A 24,465-nucleotide genomic window follows, 5' to 3' on the forward strand; every position below is an offset into this window, starting at 1 on the left:
CCCTCTAGGCATGTAATGCTCCAGAATGACACCTTTTTCGTCCCAAAAGAGAGTCAGCAAAACCTTCCCTGCTGATGGTTCTGTCCGAAACTTCTTTGGTTTTGGTGATGAGGAATGGCACCATTCCTTGCTCGCTCTCTTCGTTTCCGGTTGGTGGAAGTGAACCCAGGTTTCGTCCCCAGTAACGATTTTTGCAAGGAAGCCATCACCTTCTCGTTCAAAGCGCCGAAGAAGTTCTTCAGAAGCATCAACAAGTCGTTCTCTCATTTCAGGAGTCAGTTGCCGTGGCACCCATCTTGCAGGCATTTTGTGAAATTGGAGACATCATGCACAATGTGGTGTGCTGACCCACGACTAATCTGTAAACATGCTACAATGTCATTCAGTGTTACTCGGCGGTTTTTCTTCACTATGGCTTCAACTGCTGCAATGTTCTGTGGAGTCACAACTCGTTGTGCCTGACCTAGACGAGGAGCATCTTCCATTGAAGTCACGTGAGATGTTTATATTTTCCCACCTCTGCGTTGCAAATGGTTTTTTTTGTGTGAAATGCCCAGTCGATGCGCTGTTGTTTTCACGTCAATTCTACCAACATTGAGAGTTGTTTAGTTCTAGGGGTTTTGTAGAATTCCTGGATTCATGTCTCGTCGCTGTGTAGCCTATGAAAAGGATTGCGGGAGACTCCCAAATAATTTCCAATGTACAGTGCACTTTTAACACCAATGTATTTTCAGGACTCTGGTGTGCGAGCCTGGTGAACTGTACCAGTTAAATCACATGTGCCCAAAGTTGACATCAAATGACACAGTACTCACAACAATCAACAAACGAGTGAGCCTACAACACATTTGCTCGCAACCCTAGCCAAAAAACGAGTGCTCCAAGGCACCTGCGTGAGCTCTATTTATACTTTTGTTAACAATTACCTACAATGAAAATTACAATTTTATGTAAAATCACAATTAAAAGTTAAACCGAACATGAGATACACATTGCTAAAAATTTACGATCTCAATGCTGAACAAGGTGAACCTATTTTCAACTTAGTTACAAGTTAATATAACATTTTCTGACTAATTATGTTACAGGTAACAATTACATTTCTAAATTTGTTTATAACAGATCAACTAGTGCCTGAATTTTAGCGCTAACATATATGGGAGATTCAATTAACATGCTTTATTTATATGCTCTATTTAATTTGCTGTAGTAATTTTATAATGATAGGTTTACTGGTACATCCTGACCATGTGCTACGTTTCTTTCGATTAGTTATAGTATTAATTTCACATTTATATTGTGTTTTTCACATAAGAACAATGTTAATCAACAAAGCATCATTTTCGAATTATATGTATAATGAAATAGTGGTTATTTTTGTACGTAAGTTGGAAACAGGTCACTTTACAATTGGGCAATTAGGACTGGTGTTTATATTTAATTCTCTCCAAGGGGTTCTGATAGGTAGTAATGAGATACAGTAATGTTTCAATACCCCCTGAAGAGTTTTGCCTAGCCTGATAGAGGAAACTCTCCTCACAGAAATATTATTGTGATTGATGTGATACAGTACTAGTTGGACAAAATAACACAAACTGCATAATCTTAAAAGGTACAAAATTGAATCATGAAACTTTACATACAGATAAATTTTCCAAATAGATACAAACATATACATCAAGGAAACAAGAATTGGAAATATGAGATTACAAAGAAATTTCCAAACATTTACAAAATCAATATTTACATCAAATTTTCTGAATGAATGTTTTTCCAAAACTATCACTTCTAGAGTGTCCTTGTATTTGTCACTTCTAGAGTGTCCATTAATTTTCCCTCCTTCGAACACTCAGACACAACTAAGCTAACAAATCACAAATTTGATTGGATTGATTATGTTGCACTTTTAAAGTGTCCATATGACATGTTCTAGAATAATATTTTCATATAAAAGACAGAAAAATAAAATTTATCCTAACAGTTTGCAATACCATAAAATGTTTTACAAATCTTATCAAACACAAGTATTCAAAATTATATTTGGATATTTATATTGTACCCATATAGAAACTGTTCATTTATATCCAATCCAGGTTGTTGTCACAACTATCTGAATATACTACGTGTAGTCAATATTTCTTGGCTTAGTACATCAAATGCAATAACGTTTCAAAATGTTTGAGACATCCAGAAAATCAGATCAAATTAACACTGAGAAACAGCTTTAAGATTTTATAAATTATGACAAAATAAGTATTACGTCAATAAAATTCCTGAAAGTGGCAAGATACATTTAAGCAAGTGAAAATGTAATCATGCTATAGTTAGCAACCTTGCAGTAAGGAGATTCTGTAAAAAAAATCCAGAACCTTGTCACATAGCATCTCATATTTCATTTCATCATAGTCCTCAGTCTGTCTATTAAAGTTGTCATTTCTTACCCTTCAATACCAAACTAGTCTCCAGATTGTGTCTTGTGAGATGTGAATAATGTAAAATAATAGTTTTTTCAATGTTATTTGTGTGCTATGCGTTGTCATAGTTGTTCAAAAATAATTTCGCATCAGCATTTCCTTCAATCAAAATGTATAAGAGTTCTACTTCATGCAATTCAAATGATTTATTAGTTCCGTTATGTGTGACTGCACAGTACCATCATCATTATAATCCCCTCAATTAAACGAATCATCAAAATCATTAATAAATGAGGGTCGAATACCACCAACCCACATCAGCAGCATTGCATATCATATAACCGAAACCTATCATCATCATCATCATCATCATCAACATCATCATCATCATCATCCAAATACCCCTACGAAAATGCAAGCCAAAACAAAACCATCTTCCATCAATAAACTGTAAACATCAATTCATGTGAATCAGAAACAGGAATGAGTCTGTAACCTCAAATCCTTAATACAAATGCAAATCACAACATCACTTACCTTATTTCAAGACAATCCTCAACAATTCATAGCAATTTCAACATCTCTCTCGTGTGTACATAACTGAGTGAAACATGTATATAGTATATCATGGTGATAATCCCTTCTTAACAGCATAAATCACTTCAACCCTTTCATAAATCATAACGTCTTTGAACATCTCATGTGGTTTTATATATAGTAACACATTAATTCAGTTGTCAATTGTATAACAGTATGAGAAGCAGAACATAGTAATTCCTTCCTTGTGGATAACCTATATAAGATAAAAACAGTGAAAAGATGTATATAGTTCTTCTTAACTGCACAAACGTACCATAAAATCTTTAAGTATGTATTAATAAGCTTAGTGTATCTTCACACAGTCCACCTTTCATATCAGCATAAGCTGATATAAATACAGTATGGTCTGTTGTCTGTAAAGATGTGTAACTGTTCCTCACTAGAAAATACATATTGGTTTTTCCTGGCAAATCATATTGTGCTCACATATCAGTAATAGTCACAATCGGTAGGATGTAAATGTCAAATTATCAATACATCTGATGATGCAGATTGCTTAATCAAAACAAAATGTATCTTATACTACAAATTAAATCACATGAAAATATCTTACACAACAAATATAAGTAAACGTAGGCGCAAAAAATTAACGTATGTATTGTCGGAAGTTTGTGTGTCAGAAAGGTATCGTAGAATGTGGCATCAGTGTTTTCGAGAAGAAAATGTCACATTATCTGGCGCACCTTGCATAAGCCACACGCATAGTACTCAAAGATTGTGTACCCCCCTGAAGGATTGCAATTATTGCACATAAAGTTTCAACTGTGTGACATTTCTTAAAACAAATAGCTTTTTTGATTTGGGATAGATAAGTCGGTAGGCGTTTGGATGTGGTTTTTCATAAACTTCAAATGGACCAATGTAAATATCGAAAAATTTCTTGATCTCTCTATTGATTGCCTTGGATTTCTCATAACTTTTGGTTAAGACTAAATCACCTACTTTGTGCTGTGTAAAGTTTCCTTTTGAATCATGTTTAAGCTTTCTCTTGGCACACTGTGTTTCAATATTTTTCTGTACTATTTCCATTCTCTCGTCCGGTGTTAACTCATTACAGACAGGGAAATTGATCAATTCATACAAGATGTTTGGTGGGTGTTTGTTAAAATGGACTTCATAAGGCGTAAAGCCAGTTGTTGTATGTTGTAAGGTGTTCAAAACATCTTCAAAATCACATATGTAACTTGACCAATTTGTATGATCTTCAGAGCAGTAGGTTCTACAAAGCCTGCCTATTTCACGCATATAGCGCTCAGTTGGGTTGCAAGACGGAGAATATACGGAAATAAGAACGTGCTTAATGTCTTCATCTTTCATGAAATCTTTCCAAATGTTAGATGCAAATTGGCTCCCATTGTCTGAAAGTATGGCTTTTGGTTTTCCAATCTGTGTGAAATAATCATTACAGAAACAGTTTAAAATTTTCCTGCTTGTTGCCTTCTTTAGTGGATACAATTTTACTAGTTTAGTGAATAAGTCAACAACTACAAGCAAATATGTATAACCCTCTTTAGTTCTCGGCAATTAACCAAACAAATCAATACTTTGTAAATAACCTTGGTATTTCTGATTTGTGACTTTTACTCTTTGACACCGATCACATTTTTGTATAACCTGTCTTACTCTTCTAAACATATTATTAAAATAGACATTTTCCTCAAGTTTGTCAGTGCATTTCATGATTCCACAGTGTCCATAGCTCTTATGTGTGTACTTAACTAAAACACCAACACATTGTATAGGCCAACAAACCTTCCAGATGTCAGAGTCAGTGTTATGTCTCCTGAATAAAATACCTTTTCATAATACATGTCAACCTTTTCATAACCCTTTTTACCAATAAGGCTTTTCACAAGTATCAAATGATCATCCTGGTTCTGGTATCTCCTAAGCTGACTGCAAATGTTAGTAATTTCCTTTTCACCCTTAATCCCTCTCATGTACATTATTTTAAACACTTTGTTATCCAATAGTTCTTCTTCCTGACCACCCCCCACAGGTAATCTAGACAAAGCATCAGCAATTATATTCTGATCCCCTTTTATATACTGAATGCTGTAATCAAATTGTTGTAAAAATATGGCCCACTTGGTTAATCTACTACTGAAAAGTTTACAGTCTTGAATATAACATAGAGCTTTGTGATCCATGAAAACTATGACTTTATGGCCTGTTAGATAGTTCCTGTATTTAGTGAAACCCCATACAATGGCAAGTAGTTCCTTCTCAGTCACTGTGTAATTACGTTCATGTTTCTGCAGACCTCGGCTGGCAATACTGATTGAAAGATGTTCTATTTTTCCATCAATTTCCTTCTGTTCAAACAAATGTACACCCAATCCGTAATCTGAACTATCTGTCATTAGGCAAAATGGTAGTAAAAGGTCAGGTCTGTGGAGTAATTGACTGTTATTTAGTTGTTGTTTGATCTCATCGAATGCTGCTTGACACTGATCTGTCCATTCCCATATGGTGTTCTTTTTTAATAGCTCTCTCAAACACGGTGCATTTAAAGCTTGGGTGCTGACATACTTATGATAAAAATTACATAGACCATAAAATGACCTCAGCTGTTTCTTGTTCTTTGGACATGGAAACTGGACAATTGCAGAAATTTTATCACTGTCAGGTAGAATGCCTTCTCTGTTAATTATATGGCCTAAAAACTTCAAGTCTGATACTCCAAATTTGCATTTACTTAATTTAAGTGTCATACCGCCTTGTCTGAACTTATTGGCTAATTTGTACAAAGTATCAAGCTGTTCCTCCCAAGTTTTGCTGGTTATTAATATATCATCCACGTAAATAATTAGTTTAGATAGTAGTTCACTTCCAATCGCATGATCCAAAGCTCGAATAAACTCGGCTACAGACACATTCAGCCCAAACGGAACAACACAATAATGAAAACATTTACCGTTATATAAAAAGGCTGTGTACTGCCTTGAATCCTGTGCTAATGTGATTTGATGAAAACCTGAGGTCAAATCCAGGCTAGAAAAATATTTTGTGTCATTGAGTTTGTACAGGAGTTCCTCCATGGATTCAGGATGATCTGTTTCTCTTTCTATAAACTTATTCAGGTGACGTGAATCCAATACCAGCCTAACACCACCATCCTTTTTTGAAATACAGACCATCAGGCTGTTATATGGACTGTGACTTCTGTCTTATTTTCCATTTTTGCATTTTTTGGAGTTCCCTCTCCACTTCTTTCCTTTTACAGATGGGTACCCCATAAGGTTTAATGAAAAAGGGTTTGTGTGGCTTTAACTTCAAATGACATTCATAATCTTTGACCCTACCAGGTTGATCACAAAAAATGTTACAGTTTTCCCAGAGAAAATTTTATAATTCCTGCTTTTCAGACTCAGCCAAGTCATTTGCTTCTTTTACCTTTTTTGATATGGTTAGGGAGTAACTATCATCAACCAAATTCTGGTTATTGTGATCCCTATTTTCCTCTTCCTCCATGTAATGGCTACACTCTGGATAAATTATTTCCCTAATATGGTTACTACTGTTTGTACTTGATTTTAACTGGATCACTACTTTTCCTTGAATACTGGCCTTTGGTTCAGTGAACAGTAATTCGTAATTTTGCCAATCAAAACTCACATTTGCTCATTGAGATCTGGAATAACTAAACAACCATGTTCAAAATTAATGTTGCCAACAGAAAATATAATTGAAGCTTGTTTATTTATTAACTTACTAAACTTGGCAGTGGCACCTTTAATCCATACACCTGTGATTGGAGATTCGATGTAACTTTCAGTGTCTTTTATCCTGTTCCTCAACTTGTCTGAGATACTACTAATGGGACTGCCAGTGTCAATCAAACAAAGTCCTGATCAATTGTTAATTCTTATTTCTACGTAAGGTAATATTTGGGTCACTATTCACATTCTCTGCCAACAAGTCACTTTCTAATTCAGTTGTATCAATGCTGCTACATACTTCTTCACCACAGGTTTCAATGTCAGAATCAACATAAGATTGAGTGTCATTATGACTGGAATCAAATACACATGAAACAGATATCTTACTTTCACTAGAGTTAAAATTATCTTTCATAGATGGATCTGATTTGATGACTTCACTTTCCTTATTATTTTCTAAACAAACTTCACTTTGACTGATAATAGATTCCAAAAACTTCTCACCTATCAACTTAGCTTGTTCCTTTTTGTTAGTAGATTTAAAGATTTATTTTATACAAACTGGTACCAATACATTGTTCGCACTCTTAATATCTTCACGTGAACCAACTTCGCAATCAGAGTTACTTTCAGCTGCATCACCATTATCAATAACTTCAACAAAAAATGCAATCTAATTCCTCTTGTGTAGATATATCATCAAATACATCGTCCTTCACAGCACTATCTTTACCACAATCATCATCAAAATAATCTGTGGGTGATGCCTCTGCATGCACATCTGCCTTAACTACTAAGTGTTCAACATCTGAAGTTACACTACTGAAATCGCTATCTGTTTCATTATCTAAGTCAGGTGTTATTTCCTCTATATTCTACTAATATACACTCCTGGAAATGGAAAAAAGAACACATTGACACCGGTGTGTCAGACCCACCATACTTGCTCCGGACACTGCGAGAGGGCTGTACAAGCAATGATCACACGCACGGCACAGCGGACACACCAGGAACCGCGGTGTTGGCCGTCGAATGGCGCTAGCTGCGCAGCATTTGTGCACCGCCGCCGTCAGTGTCAGCCAGTTTGCCGTGGCATACGGAGCTCCATCGCAGTCTTTAACACTGGTAGCATGCCGCGACAGCGTGGACGTGAACCGTATGTGCAGTTGACGGACTTTGAGCAAGGGCGTATAGTGGGCATGCGGGAGGCCGGGTGGACGTACCGCCGAATTGCTCAACACGTGGGGCGTGAGGTCTCCACAGTACATCGATGTTGTCGCCAGTGGTCGGCGGAAGGTGCACGTGCCCGTCGACCTGGGACCGGACCGCAGCGACGCACGGATGCACGCCAAGACCGTAGGATCCTACGCAGTGCCGTAGGGGACCGCACCGCCACTTCCCAGCAAATTAGGGACACTGTTGCTCCTGGGGTATCGGCGAGGACCATTCGCAACCGTCTCCATGAAGCTGGGCTACGGTCCCGCACACCGTTAGGCCGTCTCCCGCTCACGCCCCAACATCGTGCAGCCCGCCTCCAGTGGTGTCGCGACAGGCGTGAATGGAGGGACGAATGGAGACGTGTCGTCTTCAGCGATGAGAGTCGCTTCTGCCTTGGTGCCAATGAAGGTCGTATGCGTGTTTGGCGCCGTGCAGGTGAGCACCACAATCAGGACTGCATACGACCGAGGCACACAGGGCCAACACCCGGCATCATGGTGTGGGGAGCGATCTCCTACACTGGCCGTACACCACTGGTGATCGTCGAGGGGACACTGAATAGTGCACGGTACATCCAAACCGTCATCGAACCCATCGTTCTACCATTCCTAGACCGGCAAGGGAACTTGCTGTTCCAACAGGACAATGCACGTCCGCATGTATCCCGTGCCACCCAACGTGCTCTAGAAGGTGTAAGTCAACTACCCTGGCCAGCAAGATCTCCGGATCTGTCCCCCATTGAGCATGTTTGGGACCGGATGAAGCGTCGTCTCACGCGGTCTGCACGTCCAGCACGAACGCTGGTCCAACTGAGGCGCCAGGTGGAAATGGCATGGCAAGCCGTTCCACAGGACTACATCCAGCATCTCTACGATCGTCTCCGTGGGAGAATAGCAGCCTGCATTGCTGCGAAAGGTGGATATACACTGTACTAGTGCCGACATTGTGCATGCTCTGTTGCCTGTGTCTATGTGCCTGTGGTTCTGTCAGTGTGATCATGTGATGTATCTGACCCCAGGAATGTGTCAATAAAGTTTCCCCTTCCTGGGACAATGAATTCACGGTGTTCTTATTTCAATTTCCAGGAGTGTAGATACCCCATTATCCTTACCTTCATCAGAAAACAAGCTAGTGATACCATACATATCATAAGTTCTGTCTACATCAGGTGTGAATGTGTCATCAATTGATGCTAAGTCATGTTCATTAAGTTCAAACTGTGGTCCTGCTTGAGTATGTGCATTATTCAATTCACTCAAAATGTGATCCCAAAAGTTTTGCTTATAGCTAGTATCATCTAAGTAGTAGGCCATATTTACATTACATTTATGATTGCTTTTACGTTTCTGTCTCTCTAACCTCCTATTTGCCTGGTTTGTGCCATGACTATTCACCTCAAATTGACAGGCTCCCAACGAGGTGGTTACCTGTTTCCGTGGTTGGAATTGCTGTTGTGAAGCTGGTTACTGTTTCTCTGTTCTTGATGGTTTTCGTGTCTGTTGTAACTACTGTTTTGGTTACCATGCCAGTTATTATTTCTGTGTCCATTATATTGTTGTGACCCCCCCCCCCCCCATTCCTATTTTGAGTTTTTCTGAGGTTTTGATTGTACTGTCTGTCATCATTCTGCCATGCACGGTCAATTTTGTATACATGACGTAAAAATTCGTCAACATTGTCATCTGGTCCATATACAAGCCCCACTGAAAACGATGTGGTAGGCGCCGTTTCAGTGCGTCAATCTGTATCAGTTCGTCCAAAGGATTGCTCAAATGTGACAATGTCTTCAATTGTTTTTCACAAAATTCTCGCATGTTAATTGCAAGACCTGTCTGATATTTGCTACCGTTAAGAAATTCAGATTTTATTCTTGCCTGTTTGTTTTCCGACCAAAACTTTGCCAAGAATTGGCGTTCAAAATCAGCAAAAGACGTAGTATTTGTATTAATGTTTTGGTTCGCCCATGTCAGGGCTTCAGCATCCAAAAAACGTTTCGCAAATTTAACTTTAGCAGACTCTGGCATTTTAGGTTGGAAACTGTCTTTGCACTGATGCACAAAGTCAACTGGATGCAATTTCGCATCACCTGGGTAACATTTTAAATTAACATTGTTACAATTATGCACAAACATCTGGTTTGAATCAAAATTGGGCATTATATTATTTTGCAATTTTGAAACTTCAGAGCTGACTGTTTGCAGTTCTATTGTTACACTTTCTACTTTCTCGTCAATACGAGATATCTTATCAGAAACTACTTCAGGATTTAATTTCAATCTTTCCCCTACCAATTCTTTTTCTGAAACAATGAGTTGCTGCGACATTTTTAACTTGTCTTTTCGGTTCACTAATTCATTTAAAACGACTACTTCCATGTTTTTGAGATGTTCGTTAACTAATTCAATGCTTTTGTTTGTTTCTTTAAATTCAGAGATTGTGAAAGCCTCCAAACAGTCAACTTTGGTTTCTACCCTTTCTATGTCACATACAACAATTTGTACTTTGTTATTTGTTGCATTGATTTCTTCTCTCAATGATTTTAAATTTTGTTCCAGCTTTTCTGTGACCTCTTTAATGTTGCTACCAAATTGGTTATTTTGAGTTACCAGTTGTTCTAGTTTATTATTCAACAATTGAGATATCTGATCAATTAAATTCGGTTGCTGATTTGCTACCGAAAAACCCAGAAAGGGCGAACACTACTGCTCATGGAGTTTGCTTCACTGTTTAAGTGTACATTTGGAGTTGAAGCATGAAATTGACGGCCTGACCACGTGGTCATGCCTATTTGATTTAACTGAGTTTCGCTCATTTTGATCAAAGTGTCTAGACACTAGACATAACACTTTCCTGCCTATCAGATGAAATTGTCACACGCACACAATGAAACAAAAATAGAAAATTGTAGGACACTATTAAAAGGGGTACTTACCTGATTCATTCGCGATTTCATTCCAGAATATCACTTTTGCTCCTAGCGACGTCCGTGGCACAGTCTGCAACCTACAAGATTATGGTTCCTGCCTCTTGCACATGGAATTCTCGCGAGTCGACCTCTGCACAGTCTTCCTCTTGATTCCAGCTCCTCCACCACGTTGAGATGTTTATATTTTCCCACCTCCATGTTGCAAATGTTTTTTTTTTGTGTGAAACGCCCAGTCGATGCGCTGTTGTTTTCACTTCAATTCTACCAACATTGAGAGTTGTTTAGTTCTCGGGGTTTTGTAGAATTCCTGGATTCATGTCTCGTCGCTGTCCACCATATGAAAACGATTGCGGAAGACTCCCAAATAAATTCCAAAGTACAGTGCACTTTTAATACCAATATATTTCCAGGACTCTGGTGTCCGAGCCTGGTGAACTGTACCAGTTACATCACATGTGCCCAAAGTTGACATCAAATGACACAGTGTTCACAACAATCAACAAACGAGTGAGCCTACAATACATTTGCTCGCAACCCTAGCCAAAAAACGAGTGTCCCAAGGCACCTGCGTGAGCTCTATTTATACTTTTGTTAACAATTACCTACAATGAAAATTACAATTTTATGTAAAATCACAATTCAAAGCTAAACCAAACATGAGATACACATTGCTAAAAATTTACAATCTCAGTGCTGAACAAGGTGAACCTATTTTCAACTTAGTTACAAGTTAATATAACATTTTCTGACTAATTATGTTACAGGTAACAATTATATTTCTAAATTTGTTTATAACAAATCAACTAGTGTCTGAATTTTAGTGTTAACATATATCAGAGATTCAATTAACATGCTTTATTTATATGTTCTATTTAATTTGCTGTAGTAATTTTATAATGATAGGTTTACTGGTGCATCCTGACCATGAGCTACATTTCTTTCGATTAGTTACAGTATTAATTTCACATTTATATTGTGTTTTTCACATAAGAACAATGTTAATCAGCAATGCATAATTTTCGAATTATATGTATAATGAAATAGTGGTTATTTTTGTATGTAATTTGGAAACAGGTCACTTTACAATTGGGCAATTAGGACTGGTGTTTATCTTTAATGCTCTCCAAGGGGTTCTGATAGGTAGTAATGAGATACAGTAATATTTCACACACCTACTCCATTTGTTGACTTGCTGCTGCGACAAACATGCATCACTGTACCAAACCTTCATTCGTCGATGAATTTCAATAGGTTTCACACCATAACTACGCAAAAACCGAATAACGGAACGCTGTTCTTCCCTGGTACAAGTACCAGGTGGGGCGGCCATCTTTATACTGATACTCTGACGGTATGTGTGCATCTGCACTATGCTGTCACCTACAGGCCATTCTGCACGCTGTTTGTGGCACGCTTACCAGCTTACAGGATAACAGCGCGAAATTTCGATTTGTTATTACAAATTTTAAGTTCTCATTTGACTCATTCTGGTATATAGGGAGAACCTGAATTTCACCGCAAAATTTCGGAAGATGCAGTAAGGTTTTTCACGACCGGATATCATGTTCGTTGTTGAGTCTTCCGAAATTTATGGCCGTGGTCGAGGAAAACTTTCGGTTCCTGACGTTGCGTCCAGAGCAGCGTTAGACATCTTCATCGGTGCTCCTGCCGATGCTGTCTTGCCGACTGATGGTCGGACGTCGGAGGGTGACATAAATACTGTGTAAAGTGGACGTGGTCGAGTACACACGTGAACAACAGAGATAACCGTTGTCAGAGATAGAACTTAACTATGGATTGTCATCTGCAAAGGATAAAAACTTATCTATCAATTTGTGATCTCTCAAAGGCGTTTGATTGTGTAAATCATGGAATTCTTTTAGATAAGCTAAATCACTATGGTTTGAGGGGGGCAGTGCACAAATGGTTTAATTCATACTTAACTGGAAGAATGTAGAATGTTGAAATAAGTGGTTCATGTAATGTCAAAACAACAGCTGATTCCTCAAACTGGGGGCCTATCAAGGACGGGGTCCCACAGGGTTCGGTCTTAGGTCCTTTACTGTTCTTGATATATATTAATGACTTACCATTCCACATTGATGAAGATGCAAAGTTGGTTCTTTTTGCTGATGATACAAGTATAGTGATAAAATCCAAAAACCAAGAACTAAGAGATGTAATTGTAAATGATGTTTTTCACAAAATTATTAAGTGGTTCTCAGCAAATGGACTCTCTTTAAATTTTAATAAAACACAGTATATACAGGTCTGTACAGTAAATGGCACAACTCCAGCAATAAATATAGACTTTGAACAGAATTCTGTAGCTAAGGTAGTATTTTCAAAATTTTTAGGTGTGCCCATTGATGACAGGTTAAACTGGAAGCAACACATTGATGGTCTGCTGAAACATCTGAGTTCAGCTACGTATGCTATTAGTGTTATTGCAAATTTTGGTGATAAGAATCTCAGTAATGCCTACTTTCATTCACTGCTTTCGTATGGCATCATATTCTGGGGTAATTCATCGTTCAGTAGAAAAGTATTCATTGCTCAAAAACGTGTAGTCAGAATAATTGCTGGAGCCCACCAACGGTCATCCTGCAGACATCTATTTAAGGATCTAGGGATCCTCATGGTAACCTCACAGTATATATATTCACTTATGAAATTTGTTGTTAATAATCCAACCTATTTCAAAAGTAATAGCAGTGTGCATAGCTATAACACCAGGAGAAAGGATGATCTTCACTATGCAGGGTTAAATCTGACTTTGGCACAGCAAGGGGTAAATTTTGCTGCCACAAAAGTCTTTGGTCACCTACCAAACTGCATCAAAACCTTACAGATAGCCAACCAACATTTAAAAATAAATTAAAAGAATTTCTAAATGACAACTCCTTCTACTCATTGGCTGAATTTTTAGATATAAATTAAGGGAGGGAAAAAAAAGAAGAAACAACTTAAACATTAGTGTCATGCAATATTTTGTGTAATGTAATATCTTCTGCAGATATCTTTTACTAACCTGACACGTTCCACATCATTACGAAGCGTCGTATTCATGATCTATGGAACAAGTATTAATCTAATCTAATCTAATTTAATCTAATCTGCAGTGCCACTGTCTGTATACTACAGTGTTTCATGGTTTCTTAAGCCGGATTCACACGCAACAAAAGTATCGTCACAGGTTGTGGCATACTGTAGTTGCATTGTGAACTCCCAATTTTCAGTAGCGCTACTTAAGAGACGCAACTTTTGTCAGGCCACAAAAAGTTCAACTTGGTTGTCCATTGTTACGCCATTTTTCTTCCTGCACTGGTCTCTGGTGGCTGTATTTCGAAACACGAGCATTTTGTCGCAGTTAATCTTGGAGTATTTGCTGAAGTATTCCATTCGATTTCAGTGTGTTTTCATTTTATTACTGAAAAATGCTAAAACAGTGGTCTGCAGATATATTCCCGCAGCTTCTGGAACTATAATAAGTTTGATTTTCTGTAGCTGTGTGTTTGTGTTTCAGCCCAACGATGCAGCCCACTGCCTTCGAAGACTTACTTAATATGCAACCAAAAAAGCGACTCATACTGTATTTACATGCCACATATTGGTCTGTTTGCCACAGAATTTTCGTCTTCGGTTGTTATTATTTTTGTAAATGTGTATGTGGCCCCTGATTTAGCCCCGAGCGAAATCTGTTTTCGGATCTAACATTTAGGTTTCGTCTTCCTTGTATTTAACTCTTGTCACAGCTCCAATGCCATAACCTGCAGTATAACATAGATATCCGCCCATATGATGTCAGTTGACACCATCTTAAGAGCTGTACAACTACGTAGAATTTGTGGCGTTCTATGTGAACAGTAGTTCACAGTGCTTCTACAGAAAGCCACAAGCTGTTGAGTCACATTAACTGCGTGCGTGAATCCGACTTTATCGATGAATACGTTTTTATCCTCGACTGGTAACAATCGATGGTTTTTTTATCTCTGATAAAGATTATCTCTCCTGATCACGTGGAACCTCGACCAAGCTCACTTTACACGGTATTTATGTCTCTATCAGACGTCCGTCACGTCAGTCGACGAGAAATTTGGCGTCGTCAGGAGCACCTCCAAGGACATCCAGTGCAGCTGCAGCTGTGGACGAAACGCCAGGAAACGAAAAGTTTCTTCCGGAAAAACTCATCTCCCTCCATCACTCACTCATTCATCCACTCCATTGGCTTCATTGGGACGTGACGATCCTGCGCCGCTCTCTCTGCCTGCTTGCAGTTCTTCTTGTCTTGTGCTGCTTCCCCCCACTCAGTGATACTCAGCATTCTGCTGAGTTCACCTAGTCTTGCCATCTGTTTCTTGAGGATCTTTCGTCTTCCATCCTCTTGGCATATATTTGACGGGCAATTCTGCCATGGTTCATTCTGATAACAAGCCTGTCCATCGCAAAATGTCTCGCTTTGGTGGTGTTCACTATAGAGGATTAGTCGAATAGCTTAACTAGTTCTTCTTTGGTTCTCCAAACCCACCTTTGTGTTGCTTGGTCAAACGTTGGCCCAAAGACTTTTCTGTAGACTTTATCTTCGAAAACTGAGAGTTTTGGTCATGCTCCATGCTTCGGCTCTGTATAACAATACTGGCCTAATGACCGTTGTACGCGGCTCCCCCCACCCTCCTCCCCGCCCCACCCATAGGAGGAGGTTCGAGTCCTCCCTCGGGCATGGGTGTATGTGTTGACCTTAGCGTAAGTTAGTTTAAGTAGTGCGTAAGCCTAGGGACCGACGACCTCAGCAGTTTGGTCCCATAGTCCTAACCACAAATTTTGATGACCGTTGTTGAGTTTCAGCTTGGTTTTCCAGTTCAAGACTTGGGAAAAGTATACTTCGTTTACGTTCCGTAGTCTGATTTGGAATTCGACTTGAGTTCAATTGCAATCATTTATATTTGCGCCAAGCAACTAAAATTTCGGACACTGTTCGGGGATATATTCTCACTCTTTTGGTATTAGGGGCCCCTGGTCTTAGATGGATCGTTACAGAGAAACTGCATTTCGTTTTTTCCTTTATTTCTTACCCCCAGTTATCATTGTTTCTGAATTGCACTGAAAATATCTAGAAAACATTGCGTTTTTCGATGCTATACGCTGTATGTCGAATTGTGTTACAAACTTGTTCCATTCAGTCATGGCATTGGGCAAACAGTAAAGAAAACCAAAGAAAAATTTGGAGAAATAAGCAAAGTTCATAACGAAGCTATAAAATCTGAAGTTTCCTGATGGCATTCTAATTCTTGTCAGAGGCAGCACAGGACTCGGAAGAACAATTGCACGGAATAGACAATATATTGAAAGGAGTACATAAGATGAACACAAACAAAAGCAAAACAAGTGTAATGGAATGCCGTCGATTTAAGCAGGCGATGCCGAGGAGATTAAATTAGAAAATGAGAGACAAAAGTAGTAGATGAGTTTTGCTATTTGGGCAGCAAAATAGCTGATGATTTTCAGAGAATATAAAATGGAGAATAGCTATAGCAGGTGAAACGCCCGCTAAACCCGCTGGGCAGGACAGGTAATAGGATTGTGGAAAGCGCCAAGGGGTGAAGTCAGTTTCTACTTCTAACTGTCATTTATATTAATTTACCAACTCTTTCACGTCTGAAGGCCTCCAACAAGAAATCTTAGCAAGATAAAAATACAATTAAGATAGCAATAAAACAATTTAAAAAAACAACATACGCAAATTGCACTGCAAATGGCTGAGGGCCACAATTAATTTCCAAATTTTTAGAATATGTTACCATAGACCTTTAAAGGCAGAAGAGCGACAAGAAATAATTTAAAACTCAAAAGGCAACATATACAAGGCAAGGTGTAACACAAATGTCTGAGGGCCACAATTAAATTTCAGAACCTTAGAATATATTACCATAGACCTTTAAAGGCAGAAAGACAACATGTTTAACAACAAGAAATCTTAAAAATCAACAAGATAAAAATCCAATTAAGATAGCAGTAAAATAATTTAAAGAAACAACATATGCAAGGTGCAATACCAATGGCTGAGGCCCACAATCAAACTTCAAAATTTCAGATATGTTGCCATAATCTTTAAAGGCAGAAAGTCGCAGTGCTTAAGCTTGAAAGATAAATTTAAAAATTAATTTTGCAAAATTTGAAGAAACAAACAATAACAACAAGCCTAAAATTTAAAATAGCTGACGATAGATAATTAAAGACCTGTGGCACTCAGAAGGCCTCCACGGAGGTCGGTCTGCCATCGTTCACTTTGGTGAGACAGGTGGTGAGCCCAACTATAATTGATCCATCGGAACCCAACGAGGGGACAGCCACGGACCGACCGACACAATGACTTGGTTCAAAATGGTTCAAATGGCTCTGAGCACTATGGGACTCAACTGCTGAGGTCATTAGTCCCCTAGAACTTAGAACTAGTTAAACCTAACTAACCTAAGGACATCACAAACATCCATGCCCGAGGCAGGATTCGAACCTGCGACCGTAGCGGTCTTGCGGTTCCAGACTTCAGCGCATTTAACCGCACGGCCACTTCGGCCGGCAAATCGTAGTCGACCAAAATAGTTAATTGCTGCGCATGGCGGCTAAATCTCAGTAGTAGAACCACTCGGTGTTGCTCACTGGAAAACCTCTCCACCACGAAACCACCGAAGCGAACCACCACAACACGAATGGACGTGGCTTGGGTAGTTAAAACCACTACTCAACTTTGACGTCCTGAGTCGGCGAACCACGAAGCTCGTAGCGATCGGACAGCTTCGCACACGCTCCGACACTGTGCAGGGACTGTCAGCGGCCCCAGCCGGCTGCACCGCGCGGAAAACTTCCCTCGTCCGCTACATCCGACCGACTCCACTCAGAATGCCGGAACAATTAAAATCGTGGTCAGTAGACATAAAGCGAACTACACACACAACCTACAAGCACTTGCACGAAGAGCTGAATGATACACAACAGTAACTAAGCATGTTCGAAGACAAATCAAGAGTCGATGCACACACACAGCCAAAACGTGTCGTCCGGTTGGACAACCGACCGAGGATCCACCAAGACCGAGGTCCGGCTCAAGTGGTGATACAAAGGTCGGGCGAGCCATGTCGATGCAAACCTCACAGCTCCAACCAGAATGCACTAGTGCCGCATTGCAACTCCCCCGACTGGTAGGTGCAGACTGCGCTCCAGACGCGTTCCGACTGACTGCCAGAGCCAAAGTCGCAGCCCGAACTCGCGACCCAAACTCCCGACGCGAACTCCCTTACGACAAACATCGACCGGGAAGTAATAGCAGCCCAGCAAAGATACTATGAGAAGGGATAAATCGATACGCGCTGCCACCGCCGCTCACGATCAGGCAAAGCAGCAACTCAGTGACTGTAGTAATTTAAATTAACGTAATGAGGTGGAAGTACGTTAAAAACAGGGCGTAAAACACATGATGGCGGGAACACGAGCCATGCACGACCCAACAGGGAAAGTATTTTTGAAAAAGAAGCGTTTGTTAGTATCTATTATACAAGGAGTGAGTAAAAATTTGGAAACACTAAAAACACGACACATTATCACGCCTAATACGGTGTACGAAAACTTTTGGCATGAAATGGCTTCCATTCGTTTCAGAATGGATAATTGCAGATCCTGTATCGATTCCAAGGCAGTCTTTAACCATTCCTCCTGCAAAGTAGTGGTAAGTTCACGTAAAGATGATGGCAGTGGATAACGATCGCGCAACCTTCTCTCCAGAGTAGACCACAGAGGCTCAATACTATAGTGATCTGGTGACTGTGATGGCCAGCACTGATGCGACACTACATCCTCGTGCTCTCAAAAGATCTCCAGAATGTCGCAGTGAGCGGGAGAGGACCGCAGGGAGAACGCCTGGCAACCCAGACAGAACTCCAAACGCACCAGGCGAAGATGAAACACGCGGAAGCAGAGGGAACTCCCAGTTCCGCAGCGGACGGAAAACGGAACGGCTGCTGCTGCATCAAGTTGAGGATACCCTGTTCGACCCTCCTTTGTGGGGAAGGGTCCTCAACTTCTTGCGTGAGGTACTGGTTGCATTTCGCAGCCTTGCCTTGATCAGGCTGTGATTCTTGTTAGTTGCGATGCTTGTAGTTTTCAAAGCTGCTCTGCATCCTGAGCTTTTGTTCTATTGATGTTTGCCGCAGCTATTTGGTGCGGCAGGTTTGCGTTGTTGCTACTTCTACGTAGCGGGTCATCAGTTCTGTTCGGCGCCATTTCTTTGGCGCAACAGGTCAGGCCAGCGGAGCGTTGCTCGCCAGTGAGGTCTGTTGCCGAGCTCGCGCACCAAGGGATTCTCTGACTGCTCAGCTTTATCATAGAAGTTGGACGGCAGCTGTTTGTACCACTGTCTTAGCGGCAGGACGTCGGCGATCCTGTGCAGCTCCTCCGTCGGGAAGTCCCAAGGGAGGTGGAGTGCTAACCTAAGGGCTCCGTTTTGTATTGTCTGTAGCCTCCTTAAGTTGGTGTCGGCCATGTTTCCCCATAGTACGGGGGCGAATTCTAAGAGGTCGAATGGTGGCCTTGAATGCCGACATGGTCTGGAAGTGTGGAGGTCGGACTGAGAAGGGGTAGAGCAGTCTGAGTCGCCCCAGTGCTTTCCCCCTGATTTCTTCAGTGTGCTGCCTCCAAGTTAGACGACGGTCCACGGACGGAATACGGAACGGCAGCGCTCCAGCAGGTCGCGGCGAACGGGAGCGGACCGCAGAGTGAACGCCTGCAACTGCCGGTGGAGGGGGAAGGCCACAGACATAAATACTGCACCAGGTCTACTCGAGGAGTAGTCTCAGGTCGCACCTGATGAAGGTTACGAGCAACTTTACCGAAATATTGTGCAAGAACGACGCTGATATCTGGTAGAACACCTGACAACCCAAAATGTCATGTAAAGAGGGTGATATATGCCCTACACATAAGAAAGGAGACCAGACGAAATGCGGTAACTGTAGAGGGATCACACTGCTTAATCTGAGATATAAAATCGTCTCTAACATACTGTATGACCCATTCCTTCCAATAGTACTGAGGGTATGAAGGCTTTCACGACCGGATGTTTCAGCTGACGAGAATTCTTCCGGGTTGTATGGCTGTGGTCCATGGAACTCTTCTATCCCTGACGTTTCGTCCAAAGTTACGTTGGACATCTTCGCAGGTGCTCCTGGTTGTGATGTGTCTTGTCGACTCAGCATGGACCAAGGCCATACAACCCAGAAGAATTTTCGGCAGCTCAATACTGAGGGAAACAGGCCCCTACCAATGTGGATTTATGCCCGGTAAGTCAGCTATGGGTACCCGTGGTCCAGGGGTAGCGTCTTTGATTCATAATCAAAACGTCTTCGGTCCTGGGTTCGATCCCCGCCACTGCCTAAATTTCGATAAATAATCAGCATTGGCGGCCGAAGACTTCCGGCATAAGAAGCCAGCCTCATTCTGCCAATGGCCTTGTCAAAGAGGGCGGAGGAGCGGATAGTGGTTCAGAGTACTCTCTTGTCCTAGGGGTGGGAAATTGCCCCTAAAGGTGGAAGAATCAGCAATGATCAACGACATGAGGATGCAGAAGGCAATGGAAACCACTCCATTAAAGATACGTAACGTGTGGCCTGTATTTGAAGAAGTGTCATGATGATCTCTCCATTGGCAAAAGATTCCGGAATAGTCCCCCATTCGGATCTCCGGGAGGGGACTGTCAAGGGGGAGGTTACCATGAGAAAAAGATTGAATAATCAACGAAAGGATAACGTTCTACGAGTCGGGGCGTGGAATGTCAGAAGCTTGAACGTGGTAGGGAAACTAGAAAATCTGAAAAGGGAAATGCAAAGGCTCAATCTAGATATAGTAGGGGTCAGTGAAGTGAAGTGGAAGGAAGACAAGGATTTCTGGTCAGATGAGTATCGGGTAATATCAACAGCAGCAGAAAATGGTATAACAGGTGTAGGATCCGTTATGAATAGGAAGGTAGGGCAGAGGGTGTGTTATTGTGAACAGTTCAGTGACCGGGTTGTTCTAATCAGAATCGACAGCAGACCAACACCGACAACGATAGTTCGGGTATACATGCCGACGTCGCAAGCTGAAGATGAACAGATAGAGAAAGTGTATGAGGATATTGAAAGGGTAATGCAGTATGTGAAGGGGGACGAAAATCTAATTGTCATGGGCGACTGGAATGCAGTTCTAGGGGAAGGAGTAGAAGAAAAGGTTACAGGAGAATATGGGCTTGGGACAAGGAATGAAAGAGGAGAAAGACTAATTGAGTTCTGTAACAAGTTTCAGCTAGTAATAGCGAATACCCTGTTCAAGAATCACAAGAGGAGGAGGTATACTTGGAAAAGGCCAGGAGATACGGGAAGATTTCGATTAGATTACATCATGGTCAGACAGAGATTGCGAAATCAGATACTGGATTGTAAGGCGTACCCAGGAGCAGATATAGACTCAGATCACAATATAGGAGAGATGAAGAGTAGACTGAAGTTCAAGACATTAGTCAGGAAGAATCAATACGCAAAGAAGTGGGATACGAAAGTACTAAGGAATGACGAGATACGTTTGAAGTTCTCTAACGCTATAGATACAGCAATAAGGAATAGCGCAGTAGGCAGTACAGTTGAAGAGGAATGGACATCTCTAAAAAGGGCCATCACAGAAGTTGGGAAGGAAAACATAGGTACAAAGAAGGTAGCTACGAAGAAACCATGGGTAACAAAAGAAATACTTCAGTTGATTGATGAAAGGAGGAAGTACAAACATGTTCCGGGAAAATCAGGAATACAGAAATACAAGTTGCTGAGGAATGAAATAAATAGGAAGTGCAGGGAAGCTAAGACGAAATGGCTGCAGGAAAAATGTGAAGACATCGAAAAAGATATGATTGTCGGAAGGACAGACTCAGCATACAGGAAAGTCAAAACAACCTTTGGTGACATTAAAAGCAACGGTGGTAACGTTAAGAGTGCAACGGGAATTCCACTGTTAAATGCAGAGGAGAGAGCAGATAGGTGGAAAGAATACATTGAAAGCCTCTATGAGGGTGAAGATTTGTCTGATGTGATAGAAGAAGAAACAGGAGTCGATTTAGAAGAGACAGGGGATCCAGTATTAGAATTGGAATTTAAAAGAGCTTTGGAGGACTTACGGTCAAATAAGGCAGAAGGGATAGATAACATTCCATCAGAATTTCTAAAATCATTAGGGGAAGTGGCAACAAAACGACTATTCACGTTGGTGTGTAGAATATATGAGTCTGGCGATATACCATCTGACTTTCGGGAAAGCATTATCCACACAATTCCGAAGACGGCAAGAGCTGACAAGTACGAGAATTATCGCACAATCAGCTTAACAGCTCATGCATCTAAGCTGCTTACAAGAATAATATACAGAAGAATGGAAAGAAAATTGAGAATGCGCTAGGTGACTATCAGTTTGGCTTTAGGAAAAGTAAAGGGACGAGAGAGGCAATTCTGACGTTACGGCTAATTATGGAAGCAAGGCTAAAGAAAAATCAAGACACTTTCATAGGATTTGTCGACCTGGAAAAAGCGTTCGACAATATAAAATGATGCTAGCTGTTCGAGATTCTGAAAAAAGTATGGGTAAGCTATAGGGAGAGACGGGTCATATACAATATGTACAACAACCAAGAGGGAATAATAAGTGTGGACGATCAAGAACGGTGCTCGTATTAAGAAGGGTGTACGACAAGGCTGTAGCCTTTCGCCCCTACTCTTCAATCTGTACATCGAGGAAGCAATGATGGAAATAAAAGAAAGGTTCAGGAGTGGAATTAAAATACAAGTAGAAAGGATATCAATGATACGATTCGCTGATGACATTGCTATCCTGAGTGAAAGTGAAGAATAATTAAATGATCTGCTGAACGGAATGAACAGTCTAATGAGTGCACAGTATGGTTTGAGAGTAAATCGGAGAAAGACGAAGGTAATGAGAAGTAGTAGAAATGAGAACAGCGAGAAACTTAACATCAGGATTGATGGTCACGAAGTCAATGAAGTTAAGGAATTCTGCTATCTAGACAGTAAAATAACCAATGACGGACGGAGCAAGGAGGACATCAAAAGCAGACCCCCTATGGCAAAAAAGGCATTTCTGGCCAAGAGAAGTCTACTAATATCAAATACCGGCCTTAATTTGAGGAAGAAATTTCTGAGGATGTACGTCTGGAGTACAGCATTGTATGGTAGTGAAACATGGACTGTGGGAAAACCGGAACAGAAGAGAATCGAAGCATTTGAGATGTGGTACTATAGACGAATGTTGAAAATTAGGTGGACTGATAAGGTAAGGAATGGGGAGGTTCTACGCAGAATCGGAGAGGAAAGGAATGTGCGGAAAACACTGATAAGGAGAAGGGACAGGATGATAGGACATCTGCTAAGACATGAGGGAATGACTTCCATGGTACTAGAGGGAGCTGTAGAGGGCAAAAACTGTAGAGGAAGACAGAGATTGGAATACGTCGAGCAAATAATTGAGGACGTAGGTTGCAAGTGCTACTCTGAGATGAAGAGGTTAGCACAGGAAAGGAATTCGTGGCGGGCCGCATCAAACCAGTCAGTAGACTGATGACCAAAAAAAATGTCAGCTATCGACGAAATATTTACCCTTAGACAAATTGTAAAAAAGACAAAGGAATATGGGACCGACATCTTTTTATTGATTTTAAATCAGCGTATGCGATAGTACAGAGTAACTATATCAAGTTCTAGGTGAATTGGGTATTCCAAAAAAAACCTGATAAGTTCAGTAAAGATGACAATGAGAGAAACGCTAGATTTGTCTAAAAACTGGAATATTGTCCAATACTCTGGAAATTAAAAATGGAATACGGCAAGGTGATGCGCTGGCATGCCTCCTATTCAACACCGCCTTGGGAAAGGCGATGAGAGAAGCAAATGTCTTGACTAGGGGAACTATTTTTCATAAATCCGTGCAGATACTGGCCTATGCGGACGACATCGAAGTAGTAGCAAGAACACTGACGGCTATGGAAGGGACATTCACTGGCCAGTGGTAATATGGAACTAAATATCAATGAGCAGAAAACAAAATACCCAGCTGCTGGGAAAGCGCATAGGGAGAATATGCCAACCGAAATAATGATGGGTAGCTATACCTTTGAAAGAGTCTTTTACTTGATTGTAACCAGCCTAAATGATACCTCATACGAAATAAAGCAGAGATTAATTGCAGCTAATAAAGCTTATTTCGCCTTAACAAGGCTCCTGACTGGGACCACAAAACTAACCATTTATAAAATACTGATCAGACCAGCGCTTACATGCGCCTCTGAAACGTGGGTTCTGACAGTAAAGGATGCTGAATCGCTGGGAATATTTGGAAGGAGGGTACCCAGAAGAATCATCGACCCAATTTGCGAAAGGGAAAGGTGGAGAACGAGATACAACTATGAGTTGTACGCCATCTACAAAGACCGGCCTGTTAGAAGAATTGTGAAGTCATCTAGGCTGAACCGCGCAGGGTAGAAGTGTGGTCTATGGCGCCTTGTAACGGTTCGCACGGCTCCCCGCGTCGGAGGTTCGGGTCCTCCCTCGGGCATGGGTGTGTG

The sequence above is a fragment of the Schistocerca serialis genome, chromosome 9, assembly GCF_023864345.2.
Source record: "Schistocerca serialis cubense isolate TAMUIC-IGC-003099 chromosome 9, iqSchSeri2.2, whole genome shotgun sequence".
Classification (NCBI taxonomy): Eukaryota; Metazoa; Arthropoda; class Insecta; order Orthoptera; family Acrididae; genus Schistocerca; species Schistocerca serialis.